Below are 21,462 nucleotides of genomic sequence, written 5' to 3'. Positions count from 1 at the left end.
CCCTCAGGGAAAGCACTGGAGGGGGGAAGGAAAACTCCAGGTGGTTTATGCGCAGTGAGGGGACCTGTTGTCTGAGTTGTGCTCCACCATCCAAACTCAATTGCACTTGGGAAAGACTCTTCATTAAGCACTGGTGAGCTGCCTCTGCTTTCCCAGCACCACAAGGGCACACATAAAACCTGAGTGAGATGGGATGGGGAGGTGAGTGTGGCGTGCAGCTCTGTAGTCACCTGCCCATCCCATTATACGTGGTAGCATCTCTGGGTACCTTTGCTTGTCTCATCCAGGGGACTGCAGGCCTATGCTCTGTCTGCATGAAACTCCCCATAACAACGTCCAGCTTGAATCTGTTTTGGTCCCTCGTGGAGCAGCTGCCATCCGCAGGAGTTGAAACCCTGCCAAGAGCTTGTCAGGCAGGACAGCAAACAAAGCACCGCAGCACCGCAGATGCGATCTTCGCTGACTGACGCATGAGGCAGGATGTCACCTTGGCAATGGGTGCACAAGTGGCAGAAAGGATCCTTGATAACGTCGCCAGCCGGGTCTTTCAGAGAAAGGTCAGGCTAAATAAATTACATACCATTCCAATGTCAGCGGTGCGGCCCCCGAGGTTCAGCAAAATTGTTCAGGCCCCTTTTTTAAGAGCTGTTTCATTGCAGGATTTTCCATTTTGCGTGCGTTCAGCTGGGGGAACTGTTTTTCTTCTCATTTAGTAAAATGAGCTTTCAGCCCAGCGGCAGCAGGATCGATACGGGACTTCAGTGAAATATAAATCTGGGCAGCAAAAGGAAAAACAATCTCCCGCTTGCAAGTACATCTGTCCCAAAGGGCACACAGGGATCATCAGGCTGCAGAGATCCAAGCACTATTCCCTGCAGGATCATGGAGTGACATCAGCAAAAGAGGAACAAAAATCCCTATTTGTAACAGAATCACAGCTCGTTAATGCTGTAGGGAAAGTACCCACTTGAAACAGTACCCAGCTGCCAAAGTTTGATTTTCTGAGTAAGCCAAGAAAAAGCCTGCAATGGCGAATGCAGCAGATGTGTCCAGATGCTGCAGCAGAGATTGAACATGAATTATTCAGGGCTGGCGCTTCACTTCGGTCCTTGCCGAAGCAGTGACCCCATGCTCACCTTTCCTTCACCATCCCTGCTTAGTAATGGCAAATAAATCATCAATTTCCCAAAGTGGATAATGTTCATTTGAAGAGTCCATGGCCTGAGGCTGGGTGAAGAAGTTGAGGGGTCATTGGAGCACGATGGGTGTCGGAAGTCTTGTCCATTTTGGTGTATATAAGCTCATCATGGGGTGCATCCTTTGTGGGGTGTCAGCTGGAGGGAGTAATGAAACAGTCGTAGCAATGTTTGTAATTCTGCTGTGCTGTGCTCCCTCTTCATCACCTTCTTGAAGTCAAGGGTGGATGGATGAGAGAGCAGCAAGAGTTTGTGCGAGATCAGGACAGTTCCTGGGTAGAAACAGAGCTTGGGACACTTGGCATTTTGTTCTTGGACCTTCCTCCCCTCATCCTCAAGCTTCTCTGTGCCTTGTTGTGGCCTCTGCCTTGGAGAATGAATGAGTTGGTAATTGGATGAACCAAAAAAGGGGGAGGAAAAGGTAACCATCATGAGCAGGAATAGCTCCATGCTAATTGTAGCAATTAATTAACTAAATCTGCTTCTCCCAGCAGAGAGGCAGTGTGGTGGAACAAGATCAGGAACTCCCAGGGAAGCCACTGTGCACATTTTTCTGGTTGTACTTGTTCCTGGGTGTGTGACTGCTTTATACAGGCCCAAAAGCCTTGCTGGGTCTGGCCCCGCAGCCAGGCTGTTTCCATCTGGGCTGTTCTCACATCCCAGCTAGGAGAACACTCCATCACCAGCAAACACATTGACTGCAGTTGCCATCATATGCTGAGTTGCTGCCTCCTCGAAGGGACACCCCACATCAGCTGAGCCCCAGTCACCCATCACTAGTTTGCTTATAACCCAGTAGTGGTGGAGGACATTAGCTTTTGGGGCAGTTTGGGTAAAAGCCTGTTGCACCAGCTCCCCATGATGGTAGGGAAAAGGCAGGGTAAGAAAGCCTTTTAGCATGATTTAGTAAGCCAATGAGCAACCTGGAGTTGCAGTGAGGCAAACCCTCTGCACCAGTGGGGGACCATGCTTAGGTGCTACCCACAGTCTCAAAAAGCAAAACAATTAAAAGGCAAACAGATTTACACCCTTTGATGCTTCTTTCTGTTTGCAGCTCAACGGGAGAGTGTAAATTTTCTGTCACTTGGTTTTCACATTAGTCCTTCATGTTCTGTCTAGACAGGGGGACTCTCAGGATTAAGGAGGCTGGACTTTAGGGCGGTTTAATGTCATGCTATGGCTCACTGCTGGTTTGCTGATCTCCAGCTGCATTATACATCTGGTTCAGCGGAAGGAAGCTCGTTTCAGCCTCGGGGGCCTGGATGTCAGTGAAGCAGAGGGTCCTGCCGGCTGTCCCAAGGAGCAGCTGCTCAGCAAAGCTGCCCCGGTGGCTTTGTTCCCTGCTCCGACCTAAAATAATTGCAGAGCAGCACGATTACATCTGCCAGGAGAAGGGAAATTAAATTGATTCTGAAGTGTTTACCCAGACTGTGGCAAAGCTCTTTGTTTCTGTTAACACCTATTTACTTTGAGAGCTAATTATGGTTTTTGAACAAGCAGAGCCTCACAGGATCCTGGCTCCTCTGCGTGTCTGAGGAAGCCAGCCATGCTCCAGGAAAGTAGATTTGCTCCTGTGTCAGTGCTGCCTTTACACTGCAGTTTGCACTGCTGCCGCCTTGAGTGTCCCAAGTACAGTGGGGGGAGACCAGCCAGGGACCCTGGGCCACAGGCTGCATGAGAAAGGCCAGCACGTGGGTATTTCAAACCATCAGCATTTTCCCTGCCCTAGTGGGCAGGCAGCCAGGGCTCAGCTGTGAACTGGATTTTCTCATATGCTTTGTTTGTTGAAGTTAAAAAAATACCAAATCCCACTAAACATATCTCATGTGCCATTAACCCTTTCTGAAGCTGATGCTTCAGCCAAAACCCCTCCTTGTCCCATCCCCAGCAGGACAGAGGTGCAGCTACAGCAGCCTGTAGTTTGATTTCTCATGAACCAGTGTGTGTGCCCATGCAGTGAGCATGTCCTTGCAGGGGCCCTGTGCAAGGTTTAGTTATTTTGAAGGAGTCAGTATCTTTATTAACTTTATGTCATTTTACTGTGCCACCCTCAGTGGCACCCTGGAGCTCCTCTTCTACCTTCTCCATGGAAAAGGAGCTCTTTCAGGGGCTTGGATTTGTGGGTGCTGACCAGACATGGGTGGGAGTTTAAAAGCTTATTCATGCACGTCATTAATGCCTCTGTGCTAGAGGTTTAACCCAGACATGAAACCAGAGAAGGGAATATTTGTGTGTAAGTAAATGTCCTTGTTTTGATCTGAAAGCTCCCTCCACTTGGAGAGGGTGAGGAAGGCATGGGAAAAGGGTAGGATGGCGCTGGGCTCCTGCCCCGATGGGTTGTGTCTGGCAGCAGTAGCCTCTCCCACCCAGTCCAGGCATGTTATCTTCTTTTTTTTTTTTTTTTTTTGGTCCATCTGGGATTTAATTTCTTTTATTTATTTCTCTACTTTGCTCCAGGGCAGTTCTGGGTTCTGGCTAAGTCCCCACTCCATCTCCAAGGTGTGGTGTTGGTATTTTACATCATGACAGGGAGCAATCCCAGCAATATCTCGCTGAACATAGGTCAGGGCTGAGCATTAAAATTTAATGGAGATGCATCTCTCCTTCCTCCTTCAATTCAGACATGCTCATTCTAGCAGTTTAGTGGATCAGCCTCTGGATACCACTCACTTTCTGCTCACACTGGTGAGATCTGCACCCCACCTGCCTGGGTGTCTTTGGCTTGGTTCTGCCCCAGACCCTGCACCAGCTGCCCCATTCCAGCCCATGAGAGCAAATTTATTGCTCTCACTTGAGTTGCTTTGGCTGGGGGTCCCACATGGGCCACAGGCTGGTTGCCCCCAGCCTGCTGCCTGCAGGTCTGTGTTGCGAGCCCATCTGACTGCTCTGGCACGCTCCTCACTTCTCTCCCAAAAGCATGTTTGTCCTAGAAACAGGCCAGTGATACCTCCAGCCCCACTGATTGCTTGCAGCCAGGTTTGCCTGGGTGTTTGCCCAACAAAGGGAGCTCAAGACGGACCAAAGAAGAAAACAACAGGGACAGCCCTGAAGACTTGCTGGGAGGACAGGAGCTGCCCAAAACTCAGTGAAGAGGCTGTGGGCTGCAAGACTAGAGTAAAACCATGTTTGAACATTGTGTACCACCCACCTCTCCCAAGCCAGCAGTGTTCCCCATTCTCTCCTGCATGCAGGAGCAGGGCACCAGGGAGCACGTGCAAGGTGACAGTTCCTGCATTCCTGCCACCACTGCCTCTCCCATGGCCAGGAAGAACTAAAGCACAGGGGAAATGCACAAGACCAGGTACTTCCTTGCTATAGTGCCTAGCACATGCCTCCTTCCTTCCTTCCCTGCTTGTGCCATGGAGGAGTTACAAGCCCAGAGCCCAGCCAGGGACTGTGCAGAGGCCTGAGGAATGTGGAATAAGAAATGGGCACAAGGAGGGATGTGTGGGGCTGTCTCTGACAGCACCCAGGCCCTGCTGTGTGTTGTTTTGGGATCTGCAGGCAGCACTGCCACCTAAGGGCAAGGGAGCAGGCAGCCCCTTGTGGATCCTTGTGCCCTCATGACTTCCTAGAATTATAGAATGCTCTGGGTTTGAGGTGACCTTAAAGATCATCCAGTTCCAACCCCTCACCATGGGCAGGGATACCTCCCACCAGACCAGGTTGCTGTAAGCCCCATCCAACCTGGCATGGAACATTTCCAAGGATGGGGCAGCCACAGCTTCTCTGGGCAACCTGTGCCAGGGCCTCACCACCCTCACAGGAAAGAATTTCTTCCTAATATATAATTTAAACCTACCCCCTGTCAGTTTAAATTTATTCCCCCTTGTACCACTTGACATTTTAGCTTCTGTTGCCATAATTCAATTGGTCTTGACTGCACCTTTAAGCCCTGGTATGAGTTATACTTGGCTGTCAGCTCACATGGAGGCCAGTCTGTCCCTTCAGACGTTACAACAAGAATATGTTTGAGTTGAGCTTGACCATGGGATGGACAGGGCATATCTGGTTGGATTCTCTCCAGATATTTCACCTTCCTGTGTTTGTTCACCTACCCAAAGACCTAATATCCCCTGCCCCATTTGGAGATAGCTTGTGTTGGGACAGGAATGTGGAGCCTTGAGCGCTGTACTCTGACCTGCTGTCCCACCATACCTACAGATGCAGCCTTTTCCTCACTGCTCCCATCAATACTTTCAGCACTCAGTGTCAAGGAGCTCCTTCTTTTAAAACACCTATGTCACATCTAGAGCCACTGGTTGCACACCTCAAGAGCATTTAGATCAGACCCCCCTCATCATTTTCTTCCATGTTCTGAGTTTTCCTAACAAGGGGAACAGCTGTGGCTGCAGATTTTCTCTGGAGGCCAAATGCAGATGTCATATCTCAGCCCCAGGTTTGACCCAGCCTTGCTGGAATAGGTGGGGGAGACCTGGTAGCCCAAACTCACTTTGCACCAGGCTCATGGTTAAACTTCAGGTGCATACAAGTACCTTCTTGCCAAAGTCACAGTTCATTCCTTAGCCTTCCTGCCACTTTAAATTTGTTCCAAACTTCCCTGACCCTGGTTTTCCTGCTCCACAAACAGCAAGTTATTTTAAGACCTGACACTGTTCAGCTTTTATTTCTGTGTAAACAATACTGGAGATGGAGTGGTATTGGCACAAAGGAGCAGCTTGAGAGCAGTTAACTGCCTGCTGTCTTTTTCCCCCTTTTTTCCCTCCTTCCCTCTGGAGATAAGCTAGTTGTGGTACTGATGAGTCTGCTGAAGAGCAGAGCACCAATAATGACCTGGAATTTGCTTCCTAGAGGACAGAAACAGGAGGAGATCCTTGCTGATCTCTACCAGCTGGTCAGGGTGTCCTTGCTGTGATTCCCCTGGCAGTTTGGAGAGGGAACTGATGCCCCTAAGAGTGAGACATGTTTGGGTGGCTGTAGTCTGTCCACTTCTTTGGAGAAAATGAAAAAATATGTCTAGAATATGTCTAATCATTTGCACTCTGAAAGTGGTCATTTCTTTCCCTTGGTTCTCCAAGGAGGTAGGACTGATGAGCTCAGGTGTCCACTTTCTACTAAAACTCATCCCACCTGTGTCAGGATTGCTATCAAGGCCTTTGCTATCAAGCTGGATCTTCAGTGATTTCATTTTCATAATTTCATTTACACCAGACAACGAGCAACCCCTGCTATTCTTCCATACCTTATTCCTCTTGCTGTACTCTGCTGTTCAGCATGCTGCCTTCCCAGGAACATTGCAGGACCAGAGTCAGCACTGCACTGCTGGGGTGGTCACTGTCCTTGATACCAAGAGAAAGTTTCCTGCCCGCACAGGTGCCAAGAAAAGGACTGAGGCAAGGATGCAGGAGGTTTTAGCAAGGGAAAAGGTCTTAAGGTATCTACCTGATTAGAAAACCAAGCCTCTGGCTTCAGGGCATCTGATGTAATCAAATCTCTGACATTTGCAATGCTTGGGCCAAGGCTTTCTTCACAGTTTGGGTTTTGGAAATTAGGAATTTTTAGCATTTTCTTCTTTAGATGTTTTTATTGTGACTGTGGACATTTTGAAGAGGCAGAACTGAAAAAAATCCAGAAGATATGTGAGCCTTGTGTTTGCAAACCCAAAACTGTGCCATCCCACAGCATCCATTGGAAGATAAGTATTTGTTGAGCCTCCTTTGACCATACCCGGCACTGATGGGAACTGGCAGAGGATGCAGCTGTTTGTGGGAGCACAAGGTTTACAGGCAAAAAATGCTCTTATCTTGCTGCAAATAATAAAACCATCAACCAGCAATAAAAAAAATTTATGCTCAGCTTTCAGAAAGGACCAACAGTCAAAATACTCCAGCTCTTCTTGACTGTTTCCCAGCTGGCGCCCAGCTCAAGGGTATCCAACTGGCCTCTTCTGAAGATAAATACAGAGCTGGAGGACTGGGGCCTTTGGGGGAAATCCTGCCCTTTCCTGGCCAAAGTCCCACTGGTTTAGCTGAGCTGAGGCTGGGGTTTTAGTGGGAGAGAAGGAAGAAATGTGAAGTTCAAGAGGTTTGAGCTTTTTTTAGCGCTAAAAGCATTGCCCGGCCTTTCCAGCACAGGTTTCCTAGCAGAGATTGACAAGCTGAGTTCACATCTCAGCCCTGGGCAGGGCTGTCTCCTGGCCTGGCACCCAGAATCAGAAACCCATTTAACATAATTCTTTGTTTTGCAATTGGCTTATATGGCTATGAGCCCTGTCAGATGAGCTCTGTTAGTTTAATGGGCACAGAGGAATTTTTAGGGTGACTTACTGACCGTGGAAAAATGAGCGCGGCAGATGGTATCAGCAGTGCATCAAAAAACAAAACCGTGCAGAGCCCTTGGAAACAAAAACAGCTGATGGACTTGGAGTGACACTGTCTGAGCAGAACTGAGGGAGACAGGGAGGGAGAGAGGCATTTTTGGGTGTCAGCCAACTACGAGGAAACTCACAGCCACATTCGCCTGCATTTATATTTCCCAGAGGGGTCTTGGGACTGTTGTAGCCCCTCTGCCCCAGTCATGCACTTTGGGATTCATGGAGCTGCCATGAATCTGTCTGCAGAGTTTCTCAGGCATCAGGGCAGGACACAGATCCACAGGTGATGCCCAACATGTAGGAGCCAGGCTGGAAAATGCAATGGACAGAGAACCCCAAAATGCAAGTGCAAGCAGGCTAGACAAGGAGAAAAAAACTCACTTTTGCAAAGGATAATCTTCTGGCTGTTTTTCACAATGTGGCACTTTTTTCCCCCCTATGTAAATGTATTTCCCCATTTCTTCCCTCCATACATATCTCATTGTTCCCTCCAAAGCTTTGATAGGGACATGGTTTTTATATGTCCTGCACACTGCTTTGTAAAACCTGATAAAAGCCAGGACAGATTTAGACTCTCATTTACCAAACCCAAATGCCTGTTTGTTTGCTGGTCTGTATTCCTTTGTATTTCCAATTAAAACCAAGCCTGAGCAAGGGGAAAGCTTTCTAAAGCCTTTAAAGCCTCCAAGTGAAGGCACATGGAGCAGGAAGGAGACATGAAGCTGTCGATTCCTGTGAACTTTGCATGACACCGCTCAGGGTTTGTTTCCAGACTGATTCTTATTTATGAATGCAGTAGCATTTATTACTGATTTTATCTGTAAAGATAGCATTTCTTCCCTAGACAGTTTCTATGCCTCAGTTATAATTACTGCCTGCTCCTCAAACATACTTTTGATTTACTTATTGTGGTACAATACCAGAGCTGTAATACTGGCAATTACTTTGGGCTGTGGGGCTTACACCTGATCCAAGGATGCCCTCCTTCCATGTCCCAGCTCCCTCCAGGAAGGCTGAGAGCATTTCTAAGGGTCCATCACAGAGTAGATGTAGCCAAGAAACATGCCTTCTGCTGTGCCAGGTGCTGCACAAGCACTGAGCAGACAGGCAGCCTCTGCTTGAAAGGATTCATCACTAGGGCACGGGACAGATGTGTTTGGTGCATATTTTATCCTGCCTGTAGCCATTTGCTGCCAGAGGCGCATCAGGAATGGTGTCTGTTCCCTCCAAGCTGGGTATGGTCTTTAAAAGGACACTTGGCCACAGCTCCTGAAAAATGTGCTTAAAAATGAGACTGTCCAGGAAAACTAGATATTCTATATCTCTTCTGTTCCCCACTTGCCCACAGTAAGTTGCTTCTCTGTGGAATTCAGGCACAGAAGGGAGTTTCAGTTTCTATAAGATATCCAAGGACCTTCTTTGCCATTTTTCCATGCTTACAATCACTTTAAGCTACAGAGGATGAAGCAAGTACTTAAAGCTCTGTGAAGAAAGAAGTCCAGCCCCCCAGCAAAACCCACCAACCTGAGTCTTCACCCTTGGAGATACTCAGAACCTGTCTGAACACAGTCCTGACCTGCTGTAGCTGCCCCTGCACCCCTCTGGGTAAAAAACCTTTTCCTAATATCCAACCTAAACCTCATATCAAACACTTATTGGGCATGTAGCTTCCTTTCATACTTACTTGTCACATGCTGAGGAATGTGACTGCTTTGCACCTTTGATTGATTGCCACCCTTTATATCTGTTTATTAAAATGGAAAATAACATTTCACCTCAAAAATTTCATCATGTGCTTTCTCAGTTCCACATGACCTAATCCCATCCCGGCCAGCACAGCAGCTTGTGCCAAGTTTTGGTGTGATTACCTCCCGTCATTCCACTGCCAAACCGTCCCTGTGCTTGTGCACCATTGCTTTTGGAAGTAAGCTGGAGTGGAGTGACTCATTGCAATTGCTGCTTTTTTTTTTTTTTTTCCCATAACTGACAATGAATCCTCTTTTTGAAGTGCTGGGCAGGTGTCTGGGCACTCGCAAATACTTCATCACCTGTAAAAGTGTTGTGAACGGCTGTTGGGCTGCCTGTGGCTCCATCCTCACCTTCATCTCATGGCTGCCCACCTGCCCTGCCAAGCACCACCTTGTTTGACATTGCTGTGTGTGTAACCCCTCCCCTCAAGCCCGTGTGTGCTCTGCACAGACTGAAGCTTGATGGAAAGCCTTTACGATGATAATTATTTTTGCTGGCTTGCCATGATGGTTCATATTGCTCTCCAGTGAGTCATGATGAAGTCTTTCAAATACCCGTTTGAAATCCATAAATTCTGTGATGAATCTTTCTGCTACTTGATGGTTGCTTTGATGATTAGCGTTAGGGTCAAAACCTGGTCAACACATGGTCTTCCAGCTGAAAACAAAAAGGGAGCTTATAAAAAAATGGGAGAGTGGCTTTTTACATGGGCAGATAGGGATAGGACAAGGGGAACAGTTTTAAAGGGGAGAGAGTTAGGCTACATGTTGTGAGGAAATTCTTTACTTGAGGGTGGTAAAGCACATGCACAGGTTCCTCAGAGAAGTTGTGGGTGCCCACAGTGTTTAAGACAGGTTGGATGGGACTCTGACCAACCTTGTCTAGTGGAAGGTGTCCCTGCCCATGGTGCAGAGTTGGAATTACGTGGTCTTTAAGATCCCTTCCAATCCAAGGCATTCTATGATCCTATGAAAATGCTGCTTTCATCTTTGAATAAAACTCCTCATGGAGCAGAAGACTGTTTTTCCCCAGAAAACACAATGATGTCTCTTAAGTCTTTACTTTTTTTTTTTTTTTTTACTTTTTTTTTTTTTAAGTATCTCAATCCCAGTTTATTGACTCTTGTGGCTTTTCCTCATCCCTGTGATTCTAAGAAAAGGAGATGGATTTGTGATTTTCATTTGAAGCTCATGCATGCTTTTACAGCTTTATTACGGTTTTTAAATACTGTTAGATCTCCTCTTTGGCATCACCATAACCCCTTCTGAGCACCTGAGATCCTGTTGTTTTTTCTGTTATGCTCCAGAAACTCACTTCCACTGTTTCTTCTACCTCTAAGGAGAACTCAAGAGTACAGGCTCAGAAATGCTTTGAGTTTCTTTGGCATGATGTTGGAAGGACCACCCTGTCCTCTGCCCTCCAGTAACATTTTTATGGAGATAAATCCATGCTGTCCAAGTCCTGGGCAAACAGAGCTTTGTGTACGAAAAGATCCACTCTCATCTCAGTGATGAGAAGACATGCTACTGGTCTGGTGTCTTGTGGCCCCAACTGAAGGGAGGGCCAACCTTGTGTTCACAGAGCAGTATGATGCAGTGGTTTGTTTTCCAGATAAAGTGACTCAAAGAATTAGTACTGCCATGACTCCAAGAATGCCCTCCATCATATTAGATAAGTTAAAATATTTGCTTTAATAAGGTTTATGAGTGATGAGGTGATGCACAAATGGGTTTTCCCTGTGGGTGCATTGCTGCATGAGTGGTCCCTGTGATGTTCTCAGATGTCTCCAGAGCAGTTGGAGTTGGGAGGTTGCAGCAGGCTGGCTTCTAGTCTGGTCCCAGCAATCCCTGCATTCCTGTGGTTGTAGCCAAATGCCATTATATCTTGGCTTATTCTTCCCAGAATCTCTGGAGAAAAATGGGTCTAATGTACTGTCTATTTGTCACTCTTCCACTTTTCATCCCATAGATGAAGAATGAAGATGGATCTCACCCAGATCTATCTCAGCAGCCAAATACACTAAGTTCAGACATGTGTCACATCAGTAATTAAAATCAAAAATTAAATAAATCCCATTCCTGTGAGGAAGGAGGAGTGCTCCGAAGTTGCCTGTGTGGAGTCAGAGCAATCTGGGGAAATGCTGTTCTTGCAGCAAGTGAAGCAGGTGACAAGCCCAAAACAAACTCCCTTTCAAAAGCAGTGAAAATTCAGCATCTTCGTTTTCACTCCCTCTGGTATTCATTTTCATACTTTTTCGGTGTCAATTTTAATTCACACCTTTTCACGCTGAATTTGAATGAATTTCAGGAAAAAACAAGAGTTGCACTTTCACATCTAAAAAGCACATCATGATGATTTTCAGTTGAAGAGGGGCAATCTGCCCCCAAAAATGATCCGCTCTGATGAGAATGAATTGAAATACCTTGACCTTCTCCCCTTTTACCTAAAATTCACTTTTATTCTCTGAAGGTTTCTTGTAATTTCTGGCTTCAAATGATCCCTTGGCAAGCTCCTATTTTGATTAAATGGCATTTTCCAGCTGGAGGATGTCTGAAGATTTTCAGCTGGCCCTAAGCCAAGCATGAAGCACCGGGCAAGGCACCGGGCAGGAAGATGTGGATTTTGTTCTGGATGCTGGTTCCAGCTGTGGTGGGTGCACGGATGGGTGAGCTGCAAGGGGGGTAATGTCATCTGGTGCTTCTGGCTTCTAAGAATGAGCCTACCACACTATGAGCTGGTTTGAGCAAGGAAGAGGAGGTGAGGAAATGCTGAGTAAGGCCATGGGATGGTTCCCAACCCATGAACAAGAATCAGAGCAGGGATGGTTTGCTCTGGTCTTTTGATGCCAGTGGATGTTTTGTACCTGAGTTAGGCAATGAATGCCAAAATCCAAAACTGTAACCGTGAAGGAGATTGTGATAAATCTGCCTTACCTGAGTCTCCTGAGGCCCAAGCTATACATTACGCTCCATTGCTCCACTAAATGCAGCTCTGCTGTTGCTGCTGTGTGTTAAAAATACCCACAAAACCAGTCCATGCTTTAGTGCACAGGGTTCAAACAGCAACATCCATGCTGGGAGTTTGCTCTGCTTCTCAGTGCAGAAATATCCAGTGGGGAGAGACTTGCTTGTGCATGACCAGATGTGACGGGGAGATGGAGGGTGTCCAGCTGGAAACACTCATCCACAGGGAAAAGAAAAACAAGAACTTAAGATGGAGCTGAACTGACAGTGACCAAAGTCTATCAGGATGTTAAGCCCAGTGGGATTGAGGACTCCAGCCAAGTTTGCGTCTCCTTTTGCCACCCTCAGCTCTTTCTTGGGGTGGTCCCACAGGGGCACAAGCCATGGTGGATGGGGAATGTGGGGACAGGGACACTACTGGAACTGACCCTAACACAAAATCACTTGTGGGAGGAGCTGCCAGCCCTGCATTTCTGAGTGCAAATACCGCTCCAAAGTATTGCACTGCTTTCAACCCACGCCAGTTCTTGCCTTTGGCACGAGCTGTGCTCCCCAGTCCCTGCCAAACCAGTACAGATGTTTTAACACCCACCAGAACCCAGATAATTACAAGCAGAATCGAAAGACTGGTCAGAGTTGTTTTCTTTTAATTGCCTGAACTCTCAGCCGTTCTCAAGCAAGATGCTTCCCACTTTCTGACATTGCTTTCAAAGACATTTTTGTGGGACACATTGCTAATACTCATTTTATGATTAGGGGAATGTCTAGAAGCCCCAGCCAGGATGAGGATCACACCATGCCTGCTGATGTAATGGTTACCAAAGAGTGAAACAAGTGCAGGAAAGATGAGTGCAGCATCTGGGAAAACACTTTCTTGGGAAATTAGAGCCAATTTCTAACCAGCAGCTTTTCATCCATGGTATTGCAAAGCTCATCTCATTTTCAAATGGGTTTGGGTAGTGTTTTCAATGGAACAGAACCATGTGATCAGCTGGTGGGCACAGGTCAGAGGATGCTGCAAGTCCTTTACATCCTAGATCCTCATGGGAGACAGTGCTTACCATGGAGAAATTGTGAGCAGCTGAGATAAAGGAAGCAGCAGCATTTCCCGTTGTAACAGAGGGAACCCAATAACAAACACTTTCTTCCTGGTCTGTGCTTGTACAACCCTGAGATACAGGAGTGACAGTGTTCACAGGGATTTTCAGACTGGGGAAGAGACAAGGATCTGACTCCATGTTTCAGAAGACTTGATTTATTATTTTATGATATATATTACATTAAAACTATACTAAAAGAATAGAAGAAAAGGTTTCATCAGAAGGCTAGCTAAGAATAGAATACCAAAGAAAGATAACAAAAGTTTCTGTCTTGGACAGAGGGTCCAAGCCAGCTGACTGTGATTGGCCATTAACTAGAAACAACTCTATGAGACCAATCACAGATGCACCTGTTTTATTCCACAGCAGCAGATAACCAGTGTTTACATTTCGTTCCTGAGGCCTCTCAGCTTCTCAGGAGGAAAAATTCTAAGGAAAGGATTTTTCATAAAAGATGTCTGCGACAGCCCATGATGAGAAGCTTGGTTCTCTCAGACCAGTTGCAAACAGCCAGGTTTGAGTTTAACAGACAAGAACTGATTCAGGATCCATGAAAACACTTGTCACATGTGTCTGCCCTGAGGCCACTCAGAAAGAATCCGTGGGGAGGAGGACCAAGAAAAGCTTCTCAGGTTTCACTCTACATGAGCCACATCATGTCTTCTCATCTTTTTTCCATCAGGATGCTTTGAGGTCCTCCTGGACGTGCAGGTGAATTTTGTCCTTGCATTTGTCATCGCCTGACTGTTTGGGAAGGAACTGACCAGCACAAGCCCACCAGCCCTGGTGGGATCAGGATGTTTTCGTGGCTTTCCCCGCAATCCCTGATGCAAAATTCCTTCTCCATCATGCTCAGACATGAAAATTTCCATCTGACGTTATTCCAGCTCATTTCTGGTTGCTGTGGAGACCAATTTAAATGAAACTCTAGTATTTTGAAAGAGAATATGAGTCTAAGTCATTTGCCATGCAAGGTCCCATGCTAATAGCATTAGCATATTATTTGATTATAGCGATGTGTAGGGAATAAATTCCAAGTCCTTTTGCCATCATTGCATCTTAAAAGAAGAGGAAGAGAAAAACCTCTGGGCTTTAACTGATACTGAAGACCTTTACTGCATGTGAACTCCTGATTTCTGAATGCATAAAGCTTTGGGGGTCACAGGCATTTTTAACCTCATGGCAATGTGAATAGCTTGCTGGAAAGGACCTTTTCTTTCTCTGCTTCCACTGAGCACTGTTAATAGACAGTCTAATGGGCAGGACTCGCATTTTTAATGATGGCCAGAAAAATCCAGGGTGGCTTTTTGAGCTGTCTGCATTTTTCCTGGAGTGCTGGTATTGCAGAACACATCAAGAGAGTGGCTGGGCAAGGTGCAATCCTTCCACTGCTTATACAGATTTTTGCATCTTGCATTTTACTTTCTAATATCTTAAGAATGGCTTAGGATTTCTTTAGATGATCTCAGTATGTGGGCAGGGTATGCCCATGCCCCTAAATGAAAAAAAAAAAACAAGAATAAGAAAACAAATGAAGAAACAAAAACCACATGGAAATCCATTACAGATAGGCTTGTTTTGACAGAAAAGGCTTCAGAGATTACAAAAAAAAGCTTGCTTCCAGCCAGGAAAAAAACAAACATGTTTCATTCTCCACCCCAATGAGCATGTTTTCTGGAGCTGGACCGATTCTTGCTTGCGTTGACTTCTGGGCTGCTTTGTGGCTGCTTCAGGGACACAATATTGTGTCCATGAGGGTTAATGACTGTCTCCTCTCTGGATTTTTGCAGGGCTGGGCATGATGGGCTCACCTGAAGCTGTGTGAGAAATGTGGAGCTCTACTGCAGCCACCTGTCCTCATCTTCACCCCTTACCCCTGCACTGCAGCTCCCACCTCCTTTTCCTTTTAACCCATCAGCTAAAACACTACCCACAGAGCAAAAATTACATTAATCTTATATAGAGGAAAGAAAAACAGAGTCAAACTGCTGCAGTTAGGTCATATGCTTGAGTGCAAATTCACCCTTGAAGAAGGGGACTCTGAGAGGAGAAATTTGGGGTGCTCTTTTTTTCCCAGGCCTTGCCTTGCTGAGCAATGGTAGAGCAGACCCATAACAGTGTTGCTGTTTTATTGACTCCCTGACAAACTGGGAGTTGTAATGTTTCTCCCCCCAAGGTAAGGTGAGATCGAAATAAATTACTTCTGTAAAGAGCTGGGAATGGCAGTTCTTCTATAATACAAAGTGCAAATATTTGGGCCTCCTGTGCTCTGCCTTGAATAGAAATGGTCCTAAATCATGCATAAGTAAAATGAGTTCACATTTTCTCCTAGTGAAAGTTTTTCTCTTCTCTGCTGGAACATTGAAGACCTGCACTCCCACTGTCTATAAAAAGGGCTATAAAATTTAAAGTGGGCTGTTAAGAAGCCCTGTCAGGGATTAGACCAGGATTCATTCTTTCTGCTCCATCCCTGCTAAGTGAGGCATGCACTCATGTTTGCTCAGGCAAGGAGAGGTTCCCACATACTGCTTGCAGTGAATGATAAGAGGACGAGGAAAAATTTGTTCAGGACCTAAAAGTAAGTTTTTCCTGGGCTAGTGGAAGCCAGTGGTTCATCAGCTTCTGGACTTTTTGATGACGTGTTGGACTGCAGTGCTTGGGTGAGACTGCTCTAGTGTGATTTCCAAGGGAAAACTGGGTTAGGAGGTGCCAAAATCATTAGTCATCATCATCATCATCCTTAATAATAATAACCAGTTATAATAACCAATAATAATATCCAGTGCAATCCTCCCAAACAGGATGCCAAAGCTTCATGTCACACAGTAAGAGAGCTGGTTTCATCCTGGGCCATCATGAGCCTGCCTCTGGGGGAAAAAAACCCTTTTCTCATACAAATGTGTCATCTCTTTCTATACCTCTTCGTTTTCAGCAGCTTCAACCCTGTCCTGCAGCAGGCTGCTTGTAGCTCCAGACAGACTTGCTAAGGATGTCCCTGGCATCTGCCAGAATCACATGTGCCACCCACAGACAGAAAGCACCTAATTCTACACATCCCCATTGCCTTGGGTTTGCCACCTTATATACTTACCCTGACAAAGGCAAAAATACCCACCCTGAGACCACTTTGTGTTTCTTACAGTTACACCACATCATCTTTGCCCTTTTCCTCTGTTCCAGCATTTTCTTTGTACCATTTAATCAGATGGGTTTGGCATCCCCTCAACAGATTGGTTTTGTAATATCAGAAACGATGATCCATGAAGCAGAGCAAGATGAGGTGAGTTCCATGCAGCAAACAACGCCCAGCCCAGCCCATGCTGCCACCCTGGGACTGCCCTTCATCCCTAGCTGTGGGTCACCGTCCCACTCCAGGACTCTCAGACGAGGGTGTCCCACGTGGGATGCTCAAAGGCACACATAAGCCGTGTTTGTGAGCATCCACCTTCATCTGCTTTTATCTCAAAGCACTGAAGCCCTTATAACAAAATTAAATAGGTGCACACCAGGAGTCCCAGTCTGGCCAAATGTTAGACTTCCAAGTATTGATAGGAGTGTTGAGCTCCACCATCAAGTGGCAGATTTGCTCTTCAGGTGGTAACTGCCATGTCCAGGACATGTTGACATGAAACAGAGATGGGTTGCTGTCACCAGGAGGTATTTCCCAGGGCAGGGGTGGGATTTGGGGCACAGCCTCATCTTGCAGAAGCAAACCTGTGTTCTCCAGGGGGAAGCATTGCATTGTTTCTGTTTCAGTCTCTCTTCCTTCTGCCCCTTCATCCTTCAAAGAATTTATTTATTTATTTTACTGTTAAAATAAGTGAGCTATGTAATGCTTTGAGGTCAGGTTCCTTTCCCTCTCTTCTCACTCTCTCTCCCTCCAGCACTGTGATATTTTCACCTGTTTCCCATGCTTCTCTGAAGCAAATGCTCTCTTACTTTGCCAGTATTTTTCAGTTGTTTCATACAAATGCAAGCACGGCACTGATACTAATAGAGAAAGGCCTTTAATTTATTGTCATCTTTTTCTCACTGTCTCTCCCATAACTTTTTATTGGGTAACTCTCCCTATCCTGTGTCAAATGCTTCAATAATTGGGAGATTTCACTGTTCTCTATAGAGAAAACCTAAGGAAACTAGCATAGGCTAAGTATGATTTGGATGGGTGAAATTGTATAACTGAAACCATGCCCTGAGCCCTCTGTGCAGCAGGTCCTTGTCTGTAAAGGGGTGATGCTCCTCCTTTCCCTTGGCCAGTCTGTCCTGACCAGTTTCCCAAAGCAAGTGGAAATGAACATTAGAGACTGGAAAGGAAAAGCTCAAAAGCCCTATGTCACTGTTGTCTCTCTGCTCTTCAGCTCTTCTGCAGTCGGGGATGAAGCTGTGCCTTGTCCTCGCTTTTAGGAAGCTCAACTGTCCCTGATTGGCACCCAAAATTCAGGCAGTGAAAAGAATCAGGGTGCCTGTGTCCATGCACACAGCTCTCCATTTTGAAGGAGAGGGGAAATTATCCAGATCAGATTCTGTGTCCCACCAACCTGCTGGAGAAAACCTTTTGTGATCTGCCAATGCACGCTCAGACTGACAACAGCTTTTCCAAATGCCATCCAGCTTGGAGGCAATAGGGAAGGCTCAGCAAATAAACCGTCCTCGGGTGCCATGCTCATCCTCGTGGCATCCCAGGGCCTCTTGGCAGCACTGTGATGTGTTGACTCATTCACTGGACATGTTTGTTCTCTTCCTGCCAGGAGAAGCATGTGCATGGCTTGTTTTGGTAGGGTTGTTTGTCTTGTTTTAATTATTTCTCAGTATTTGTGCATGAGGTGAGAGCTGGCAACAAAAGTGAGAGTGCGGGGAGATTCCTATGTGATTCCCATGATGTCCCCCCTCTTTTTGCTAATAAATGATGGAACTGCTCCAAAGGGTGAGGAAGACAATGGTGCATGAGCATGATCTGCTCTGTGCCATGCAGGGGATTATTTGTAGTAGATTTCTACTATTCCCTTGATAAAGATAGTCTCATTTGCCACAAGTTTTTACTGGCACAAAATCAGCAGTGTGGTCCAAGGCACTTGGTGGCCAGAGCAGATCTAAGGAGCTCTTATCTGTGGAGCTCTTGGACCAGTCCTTGCCAGTTTGGTGTTGGGGATCATGGGAATTTTGTGCCATTCAGGGATGCCACGCAAGCCTGGCACCTTTGCTGCGATCAACAGGAGCACGGGAATTTATCCACAGCATCATGTGAAGATACAGGGAGCTGCAGCCCCAGCCTCTGCCTTCAGGCAGGGAAGGATGACGTTGCGGCTCCGGTGGAAAAGGACATTCAGAGCAACAGTTTCCAAAGGAGGCTGAGTTATTATTTTGTTCAGATAAGCCCAGGAACACTGTGTGAAGCTATGTGCACATAGCAGTAGTTGAGTGCTCTGAGCAAGGGAATTCAGAACTGTCAACAAGGACGGAATTACTGCTTTGGGGGATTGAAAACATTCATAAAAAATTCCTGGCTCGCAGCCTAGTCCATCCCATTGCTGGCTGTGCTCACAGTTGTGGGTTTTTACTTTGAGGATATATTTCCAAGTTTTTTTCCTCACTTTGCTGTAACACATGGACAAAAAGATATATCTCAACCTGAACTAGTGAGTTCCAAGCCCTCAGCCAAAGGCCACTGGCGTCATGGGGAATTGCAGGGCTGTACTGGTTTGTCCCCACAGAGCTGCTGGCTTCTTGCAGGGACCAGTGCAACAACTGCAGCCTGGGCCCAGCAAGATGTACTTGTGTAAATCATGCTGCTGACATTGGATTTTAACTTGTGGGCGTCCGACACTGCCTTTTCCAGACCGTGAGAGTCCAATTCCCCAAACTCAGAGGAGAACTGGCCAGGAAACATGGGGTTAAGATGACACTTCCCACATGGCCCCACTACATAACTTTAACTCTGTCCCCCCTGGGAGTGGCAGTAGGAACTGCACAGGATCTTATCCCTCCTTGGCTGTACTTGATACATTCCCTCAGCATAAACTCAAGATCCCAACATCAAGCCAAAGGATTAGAGGATTACGTCTATGCTGTTAAATGATGGAGGGGCCTGGGTTTATCCATGGCCCCGAGGTGGATGGCCATGAGGGATTGAGAATCATCATTCTTTTTGGCTTGTGGAGAGCTCGAGTTGAGTATCTTTGGTCATGATGCGGGTGGGACCGCTGCCTGGAGGCATCCAGATGGGATCCCATGGAGATAATTCTAAGAGTGCTGCAGGGATGTGGGAAAGGAGTGTTTGTCCTCATTGCTTGGCAGCTGGGTGCTGCAGCATGGCAAGTTGAAGTGGCTTTGGGATCTCTGTCTCGTATTCATCCTCTGTGCCTTACCCTCATGGGGATCTGTCTGCGTTTAACTTGATGTGGTGTCCTGATTTTTCCCTTGACGTTTGCTAGTCTTCAAATACTATTTTTCTGCCATGATTTTCTTTCTTGCCCCCTTTCCTGCCCTCCAGCAGGACCTGCTGTCAGCGTGTGACCTGGACACATGAGCTGGCCTTTATTCTGGTGCCAAAAAACCCCACAACATAAAAAATCCAGACCAATCTTGGCAGTCTCCTTCAACAGGATTTATCTTCCCAGCCCTTGCAATACCCTCCCAGCCCTGCAAAGCAATCCATCTCTCACCTACTATTACAGAGTTCATCTCACAGACCTAATGGAGTACACGAGTCCTGAATTGGCTCCCACTAATGCTCAGTGGCCGGGTCGCTGTGGGAAGCAACTGGGAATTCATTTTGAAAATCGATGAGGATGCCAATAGAGCGGCTTTCCCCAGGGAAGTGACATGCTTTTACCAGGCATTGCCTCCTGCCCCCCTTCCTCCCCCATTTTCATTTATGTGGTTGGAGTAACCGTGCAGTAATTCATCCTAATTTCAATGAGTGCGTCTTTTGCACTGTGTTCTCCAGTTTCCCCAAACCAGACTGATTTCTGGGGAAAGATTAAGATCTGGCAGTGCAAAATGCCAGGGCCTCCTGAAGTGTTACCATTGGAAGTTGCTGTGCCCTGGGGTGTTGCTGGGGACTGTCTCCTCTGTGCAGCCCCATCTCTCCCCTCAGGCTGTGTTAGCACAAATAAATCAGTGTTATTTCCAACTCCTGGGTGTATTTTGCCTTGCCATGATATTTTGATGCAATGGCAAGTGCGGAGCCTGCAGGGATAGTGTGAGAGGACAGCTCAGAGCTATTAGAGGGACCCCAATGCCGTGCAGTTCACAGTTGTCCCCAGAGGTGACCTTCATGCCGGGATGGGAGCACAACACCAACCTGTCATGCTCACCATGCCCAAAGAGGCTTGGCCGAAGCACAGTTCCCTGGGCAATTTTGGTGCTGATTCAGGAGGTGGCAAGATGGGGCTGCTGAGGGGCACTTTGGGTGCTCCACCCCTGTTTTTGGTGGCAGTGTGGGTTTGGGATCTCTCATCCTGGTTGATCTCAAAGCACTCAATTTGGAATTTTCATAGCTCTCAAGACTCCTTTTCCAATGGGGATCATTCTGCACTGCTATGGGATAAATATTTAATAAGAATGAGGGTCAAGACACTGCTTTGTCCGGGGACACTGAGATGGCCATTTACTCCCATGAAGAGCCCCAGGGGATCTTTAATGCCCATGCAAAAAAGACAAGAATCAGAGTTTTAAGCTGTCATCCCCCACCATTAATGTCAATGTTAAATATCGATCCTCTCTGTGTTTAGCACAAACCAAACAACACAGCCAAGGCAGGCTCTTTGGCTTTTATTAATGTACTTTTTGTGCACTGGGTGAAGTTTGCAGTAACACCAGGGAAAAAATGTAGCAGCTGTGAATGAGCAGCAGACAGATTGATTTTGTATCTTGACATGATTCAGAAGTTGGTGAAAAATCACCCTGTGTGGAGCTTCTCCTTGTCTGAGCCACTACAGCCACTTTGTAGAGAACTCATTTCTCTGTAGCATAAAGGAGTCAGGTGCAAAATTTCTGGTAGGGTCTGGAATTTGGGGGAAGGAATGGAAAAAAAGAGGTGGGTAATGTATAACAAGTCACTCATCCTTGTGCTGGAGCATGGGTGCCTGAATTCAAATTTGAAGAGCTGGTGAACATCA

At 46.6% G+C, this 21,462-nt stretch overlaps 1 protein-coding gene across 2 annotated transcripts in view; it reads left to right on the top strand.

Moving 5' to 3' along the window:
- The window catches only part of GAB2 (GRB2 associated binding protein 2), a 93,994-nt gene that overhangs the window by 53,449 nt on the left and 19,083 nt on the right, over nt 1-21,462 (top strand). The window lies entirely within an intron of this gene.

This window comes from Ammospiza caudacuta, chromosome 2 (genome assembly GCF_027887145.1).
Source record: "Ammospiza caudacuta isolate bAmmCau1 chromosome 2, bAmmCau1.pri, whole genome shotgun sequence".
Classification (NCBI taxonomy): domain Eukaryota; kingdom Metazoa; phylum Chordata; class Aves; order Passeriformes; family Passerellidae; genus Ammospiza; species Ammospiza caudacuta.
This window is presented reverse-complemented; position numbering and strand designations above follow the sequence as displayed.